Source organism: Vanessa atalanta, chromosome 11, assembly GCF_905147765.1.
Source record: "Vanessa atalanta chromosome 11, ilVanAtal1.2, whole genome shotgun sequence".
Lineage (NCBI taxonomy): Eukaryota > Metazoa > Arthropoda > Insecta > Lepidoptera > Nymphalidae > Vanessa > Vanessa atalanta.
Window position 1 is genome coordinate 9046506 of NC_061881.1, and position 7577 is coordinate 9054082.

A 7577-nucleotide genomic window follows, 5' to 3' on the forward strand; every position below is an offset into this window, starting at 1 on the left:
ATTTTGAAAAAGGAATGTCACTTTTTTATGATCGTATATTTGTTTCCTTGCGTTCTTTTACGACGATACGAAATACTAGCGACCCGTCCGGACTTCTTATCAGTGAAATTCGTACAAAGTTTCTCCTCACACTTCCTATCCTTAAAGTTGAAATTTCCAAAAATCTTTTCCATAAATAGTGAGTCCCTACATCGCGGAGGGAGTAACTATGCTCAAGTCAATCGGACCTACGATTTCGGGAATCTCGTGATAAATCAGATCTATCTATACATAAGTAGTAACGGAACCATTCTCGTGTGCAAGTTTATGGATATAATAACACTATTAATTAAGTCGGTTCATTTTTGAGCAATTTATAACTACGTTAAACTTTTAATATAACATCGATCCAAGATAAGGTGACGACAGATTAATCACATGAATTAATAACATGTCTTCAAATTCCTTTAGATTACCATACGTCCACCCACCTTGAATATCTTCACAAGGCCACTTTTCATGGTCAAGGCAACTGACCTACAATCTGTAGGAATGAACGATACAATAGAAACGACGTTATCGCCATTATCCCTTTTACCAGAACATCTATTTTGATGCTGATAGGATAAAAAAGTTATGGTTCTTTAATTAAAGTGAATTGAAGTTTAAGATTTTATATCAAATTAGTTATCTGGTATCCTATACAAGATTTAATATTAAGGGAAAAAGGTTTTGATAGTAATGTCCCCGTCACTGTAAAAAATTTAAGGCACGCCAATCTAAGCGCATCAAATCACATCACATCAAAATATACTTAATTCAAGGAGGCTTTTACATGCACTTTCGAATCGTCATTTAACAAACTATTTAAAGTAAAGCTACCACCGGTTCGGAATGTAGATTCTACCGAGAAGAACCGGCAAGAAACTCAATAGTTCATGGTGGTTGTCTGAATCTGCAATGTCATCCTCAAACCTTTAATTACACTGGCTCACTCGTTATTTTAAAAGGCGATAGAATAACTAGTGCGATGGCATTACTCACTCATTTAGCATAAAATATTTAAAAAAATATGTCAAAATTGATGTTAAGTTTAGTTGCAAAGTTTGTATCGTGATGTGCTGACGGAATGCTAGGAAAGTGCGGTGGGATGTACGTGCTCTGGTTACTGCCGGTTTGCCACAAAACGCATCGATTGTGATTCCTCAGGCGCAAGCTAATTTAGATTCGCCGAGAGATTCTATGGAAAATTGTACTATAAACGAATAGACATGGCACAATAATGTTATCTACCAGGTTCTTTAAATCCAGCAAACGCTTGTATTGTATTGTATATATAAGTAATAAACTACTATTTGTTAAAAAAATGGCTTATTTATATTTTCTTTTTACGTAATTAAAATTATTTTGATTTTTTTTTTATCTGGTATTTGAATAGTTAATTATGACGCAAATGCTCAAACATAGGAAAAAATTAGTAAATAATTTAATTGATGACAATTGTTACAGAATTATTTTTGGCCCAGATGGCCCAGCGGTTGGAACGCGTGCATCTTAACCGATGATTTCGAGTTCAAACCCAGGCAGGCACCACTGAATTTTCATGTGCTTAATTTGTGTTTATAATTCATCTCGTGCTCGGCGGTGAAGGAAAACATCGTGAGGAAACCTGCATGTGTCTAATTTCAACGAAATTCTGCCACATGTGCATTCCGCCAACCCGCATTGGAGCAGCGTGGTGGAATATGCTCCAAACCTTCTCCTCAAAGGGAGAGGAGGCCTTTAGCCCAGCAGTGGGAAAATTTACAGGCTGCTAATGCTAATGCTAATGCTAATATTTTTGTAAGGGACTGAACAAGTTGATGGGAGAAGGAGAGTAGAGGATGTTTAATTAATCTAATGAATTTTAAGGGCTAATGAAGAACGGATGTCGTTTATATCGTAATGAAATGATTTATATATGTAAATGATTTGATGTATTAATTATGTATTATATGTAGGCAAATTCACCACAATTCTTTTCTGTTCCAGTGACTTTTATAACCATCATATTGCACCAAGGAGCTGTACAAACCTCGTTCATAAATATAATTTATTGTTATTTTTTGCGCTAAACATATCTTACTGTTTGTGGTTTTAGTTTCATGGTATGTACCGTTGCATTGATGCCGTTATTATTGATAAATTATGTAAAAAAATTAAAGATTTATATACTTTCTTTTTCTTTATGAAATAATATTATCATAAAATCTATATAGTTATGTATCATAACTTGGTGTAAATGTTCAACGATCAGTCGTACCTAATAAATGAACATTTTGATGTTTGTTCATTTATATTTCCACGATCGGGCAGGCAGAAAAATAGTTACGTAATATCGTGATAATTTCCAAATGTATTTCATAACTAAAATATAATTGGGAATGAAATGATCGCCTCCAGGCTGTTTCAAATAACTAAAATATAATTTTCATTGTACACGGAAAATGGTTAAAAAAAAAAACAAAATATCCCGCTGAGTTTCTTTCGCCGGTTCTTCTCAGGTCTGAGGTGCTAAATTCCGAACCGGTGGTAGATTTTTGACAATCAATAAGCAAGTGTATACACTTCTATATTGAATAAAGATTTTTGACTTTGACTTTGACTTAATAGTAGAAATTGATGTATTCAGCGATTTGCAATCATTAAAAGCATAAAGCACAGTACGGACATTGATAAACATATAAGTTTACGTAATTAAACCGATAATAGGCAAGCTTCTCGCTACACTTACCAAAATATCTATTAATAAACTATAATGATTTGGGCATCACGTCAGTGTTATATCTATACTAATATTATAAATGTGAACGTAACTCTATCCGACTTTCTGTTGTTGCTATTTCTACTGAACCCAATGAACCTGACTACCAACCCCTAAAATATAAGCAAAGCCGCGAGCGATCACTACTCGTCGATACTTTCACCACATACCTCATGTTCAACCACGTCTTTTGATATCAAATCTTCTAATACATAATGTAATTCTGTTTCAATGTATGTAAGTAAAAATACCCTTTTTACACGATATATTAATTAACGTTTTTTGAATGATAATATTAAATGATACTTGAATTCGATTATATCGATACTTGAAAATATATTTTTAAATATCGATATAATCAGAAGATATAGCGAGCATGAATTTTTTTGATGAGTTCTAAGTAAATTGGTGTACTTCGTACATTACAATAATCAAAAGATAAGTTAGACCAGCTAAATAGATCTTCTCAACTTTGATCGAAGTTGTTTCGTTGTCCCGTGAAGAAATTACAATACAATTAGCAGTAGCGTTTACAAGCTGTTATTAGACCCCTCATTATTAGTTCTGATTGTTCGCCAACAGCGATACGGTAATAGATTATTATTCTGTCAGTATAACATAATAATAATTATAATTTACAAAGTGAAAATACCAAATTATTCCTAGGATATTGTTTGACAAGTTCGTGATAGTGAAGTTTCCTTATATCGTTTTTGATGCCTAAATATAATGATTACGTTGTTATTTCGATTCATTTAACGTCGATGTTGCCTATTACAATCCATTTAAAAGTTTATTAATTTAAAATGCTTTCGAATCTCTTATTATATCTAGTTAAGGAGATATGTTATTAACTTTTATTATAAATAGATTAGTTTCAATGATTAAATTATTCGTTAATCGATCTCACAATCAAATTAATTTAAAATATGATTTACTTGTGCCACCCACTCATCACTTATTCCATCGCTTATTTAGGTCTATTTTTTAAATTTGTATTCTGGTTTAAAGCATGAGTAGGCCAATGTTCTTACAGATATAACTAATTCTTAGGTTTTAAGGCTTGTGGTGCGTTGGTGATAAAATGGATAATATTTCTTATAGCGCCATTGTCTATAAACGGTGGTGACTTATCATAAGGTTGCTGTTTATAGCTGTGGTGTGCTGTGGTGTGCTGTGGTGACGAAACCATCGACTTTTATTTAATAAAAAATACTGAAGTCAGCTCTTACAATTTCTACTAGCTAACCAGAAAAAAACTCAGTACCTTATATAATATATTATTTATTGCCATTTCTAAAAAAGACAGTGTTACACTACAAACAAAAGTACCAAACGCTAACGCACGGGCGTGAATAATAAAGACGCTCCCCTGACCGCTTTGAGATAAGGACCGGCAAAACGGTGAAAATGGGTACAGATCTACACCTAAAAGGCACATTTTAAGTCCTTATCACGAAGATACAAGGTTCAGAATCGAACATAACTTCAACCTGTGTGGTCCACTGTAACAGGCAAAAGTAAAAACACTTTCTGCGATATAGTTAGAGATGAAACTGATAAGTTGACATTCTTTTATGGCGGCATTCGGCTCTTATAAGAAATCTAGTGAGTTATAGGTTTGGGAGTGATTTTTTATGACTTATTTGGAGTGAAAAATGACCTGTACACTCAAAGTAATCTTGAAGAAAAAATTGAATAATTACTTTGAATTATTCTGATGACGTTTATAGTGCGTATAGCATTAAAGTTACGCGATGCCTAATCTACCGAGATTTCGTAAAATTAATTAATAAATATAATCTTAAAACCCCAAAACAAAGACTTCGAAGTACATCATCAATTAACAAAGATATATTATTTTCAAATCACAGGTACTATTACGGAACTATTACGGTTGTTATTTTTAATTTTAAGATATTAGTCCCTACCATTGTTACAATAACAATGACAGAAAAAAAGCCTTATGGACGTACGGGGTTAAAACATCATGTTTAAAATAATAATGGGCCAGTGATGTCATGGAAAAAGACTTCTAGAAAAGAATAGTGCCATCAGCCAGCCATTGTTTATTATTGATGCGTCATGACTAAAAATGTTGTTTAAAGTCCGATATACAGTGTAAACTCTATATAACGAAACTCAGGGGATTGTGTGTATTTGGACGTTATAGAGAGTTTTCGTTAAATGGAGAGAAGAAAAATCTGTATTATAAAAAGAAAAAATATATTTCAGAGTAGTGTTAGTTAGTTAGTTAGTTAGTACTATTGCATATAGTCTGTTTTTTACGTCTGACGTAGTATTAGGCATCCGATAATATTGGCATTATTTTCAAGATATGCACCATAACAGATAAATTTACACATCTTTAGTAGTACAGAAACGAACGCAAACGAATTAAAAATTAGCTCTTCCAATTACTCATTACAAAAACTTCAAAACGGGTAGTTAATAAATAAGAGAAATTATTTCCATTAATTTGTATAACGGGACAAATAGCTAAGTAATAATCCGAAGCAAATATCTATAATATTCACAAAGCAAATATATTAAAACATTAAACAAAGTTTTTAACATTTTTACCTACATAAATAAGTGGGTTGCTCAAACTAGTCGCAATGACACGAATTTTGCCAATACTAAACATTTGAAACCAGTTCGGCATCACACGTGTGAAATTGTGCCTTGAATAAAAAAATTTGAACACGATTCGTAAATTATAAAATCATTTTATTCTATTTTAATCATTTTTTTAATCCATGCAAATATTTTGTTCCAATTTTAAATGTAAAAATATTGCACCACAAAAACACCACCGATTCTAAAAAGATATAAGTTCTTAATGTAGTGTACGATTTTCAAAATTAGAAATAAACAGTCGAGATGTTATTTGCAATTCATTCCCACGGCATGACATATGAACTCACTAATTGTATAATCTTTTTTTGCACACAAACCGGTAGCGTCTGGTTTTGCTTCATAATTTAATGGGTAATTAAATAAGGAAAAGTTAAAATGAGATGTTTTGTGGTTTCTTTACTTTGAAATAAACCTTAATACGCATAAAGCTACCCAATACATATTTTTGTATTTTGTGGTAACTCTGGTGGTATGTTTGGCTGATTAAGTCGTGGTGATTTAAGAAGTATTTTATTCGAAATAACAACACATTTTTATTTGGACATTATTGCACCAAAAATTATGACGTCGTCATTTATGCATATTGTTTTAAAATAAATATGTTATTTATAATTACTAGTTCGGTTTCATTTAAGTTATTTAAACGTAATGCTTGACATGTTTCGGGAAATATTTCAAAGATAACGTCTGCGCCACCACGATGGAAACCATAGCATTGTTGAAACTTGGCGAGCGTGCCTTAATAAATAACGTCAGTAGTTACCCAGATTAACAAATAATAATATAGCTATGCACACACATTCCGTTGAGTGATAAAATTTCCACTGAGTGTAATCCTGATATTATAGTTAGGAGAAAGCGTGTTAACAAGGTAAAGAAAAGAGTTTTTGGTCAACAATACCAATGTTTTTAATAGATATTTTAATATCGTCTTCCAATTTCATCGTATACCATTCAAATTAATCTATACTTTAATATTATAAATGCGAAATTAATCATGTCTGTTACTCTTTTACGGCCAAACCACAAAGACAAATTTGATGAAATTTGGTATGAACCCCAAGGATATAGGTAACTTTTTATATCTAAAACCTACGAGCGTTCTAACACGCAGACGAAAACTAATTTCTTATAATCGAGTTCCTTTCATTTAGCCAAGGACATAGAAATCATGATAGATTTAAATTTAGGAATATAAAAAAAAATATGTTTTTTTTTTTATATTTGACGTCTGATGTATGACGAGTACTTGTCTTTTGATTTAAAATAAAAACTGTTTTTTTTTCGACCTAATCAAAATATTTAATATTAATCATGATAAATAAAAAAATACGCTGAAACCGTTAATATTTGTACGTTACGTGTAAATCATAATAAATGTTAAGCAAAGCGAAATCCGAGTCTGCATTTCCTAGTCTATCGTGGTCTACATATTAAGTTCATTATCATTTCGCAACAAATTCACAACGCATAAGTGTCTCGTACGTTTAGATTCTACTGCGCTTTCATGTTCACATTTTTCCATCGAATCCTAATCCGCTTTCATAATTCATAAATCATGTCATTTTATTTCTAAATGAATTAACACTGATGTGATGAGTAAATTAAGATCGTTGCCACAACCAAATTCAGCTGTTATTATACACAGCTTTTATTAAAATACTAAATTAAATATTAGTGGTATTATTTAGTTTAAATTCTATTTTGTGTGTTGAAGGCGAACGTGCAAATAGACCACCTTGTAAATTACTACAGCAATTACCATGTTATACCAGTGACAACGTACTTTCCATAGACAATGAGTATGAGATATAAGCGATCTTTTGGCACTACTAAAAGACATAATCTTTGAATTTACTAGTATTATTACTTAGAATTTACTCAAAGAGGGAATACTATAATGTGTTAACATTTGGCGACACAATCTTTACTAATATGATAAACACGACAGTTACTCTGTTTGTCTATCAGTGTGTTGCTCTTTTACAGCCAAACCAATGAACTAAATTTGATGAAAGTTATGGGATAAAGCAAGCTTGAAATTCAAGGAAGGACCATACGCAGCATGATTGCTGTCGAATAAATTGACAACGATTTTTAAATTAATTTAATTAAAAAAAATTCAAAAAACCAAATTTGTATATACGGAGAGTCA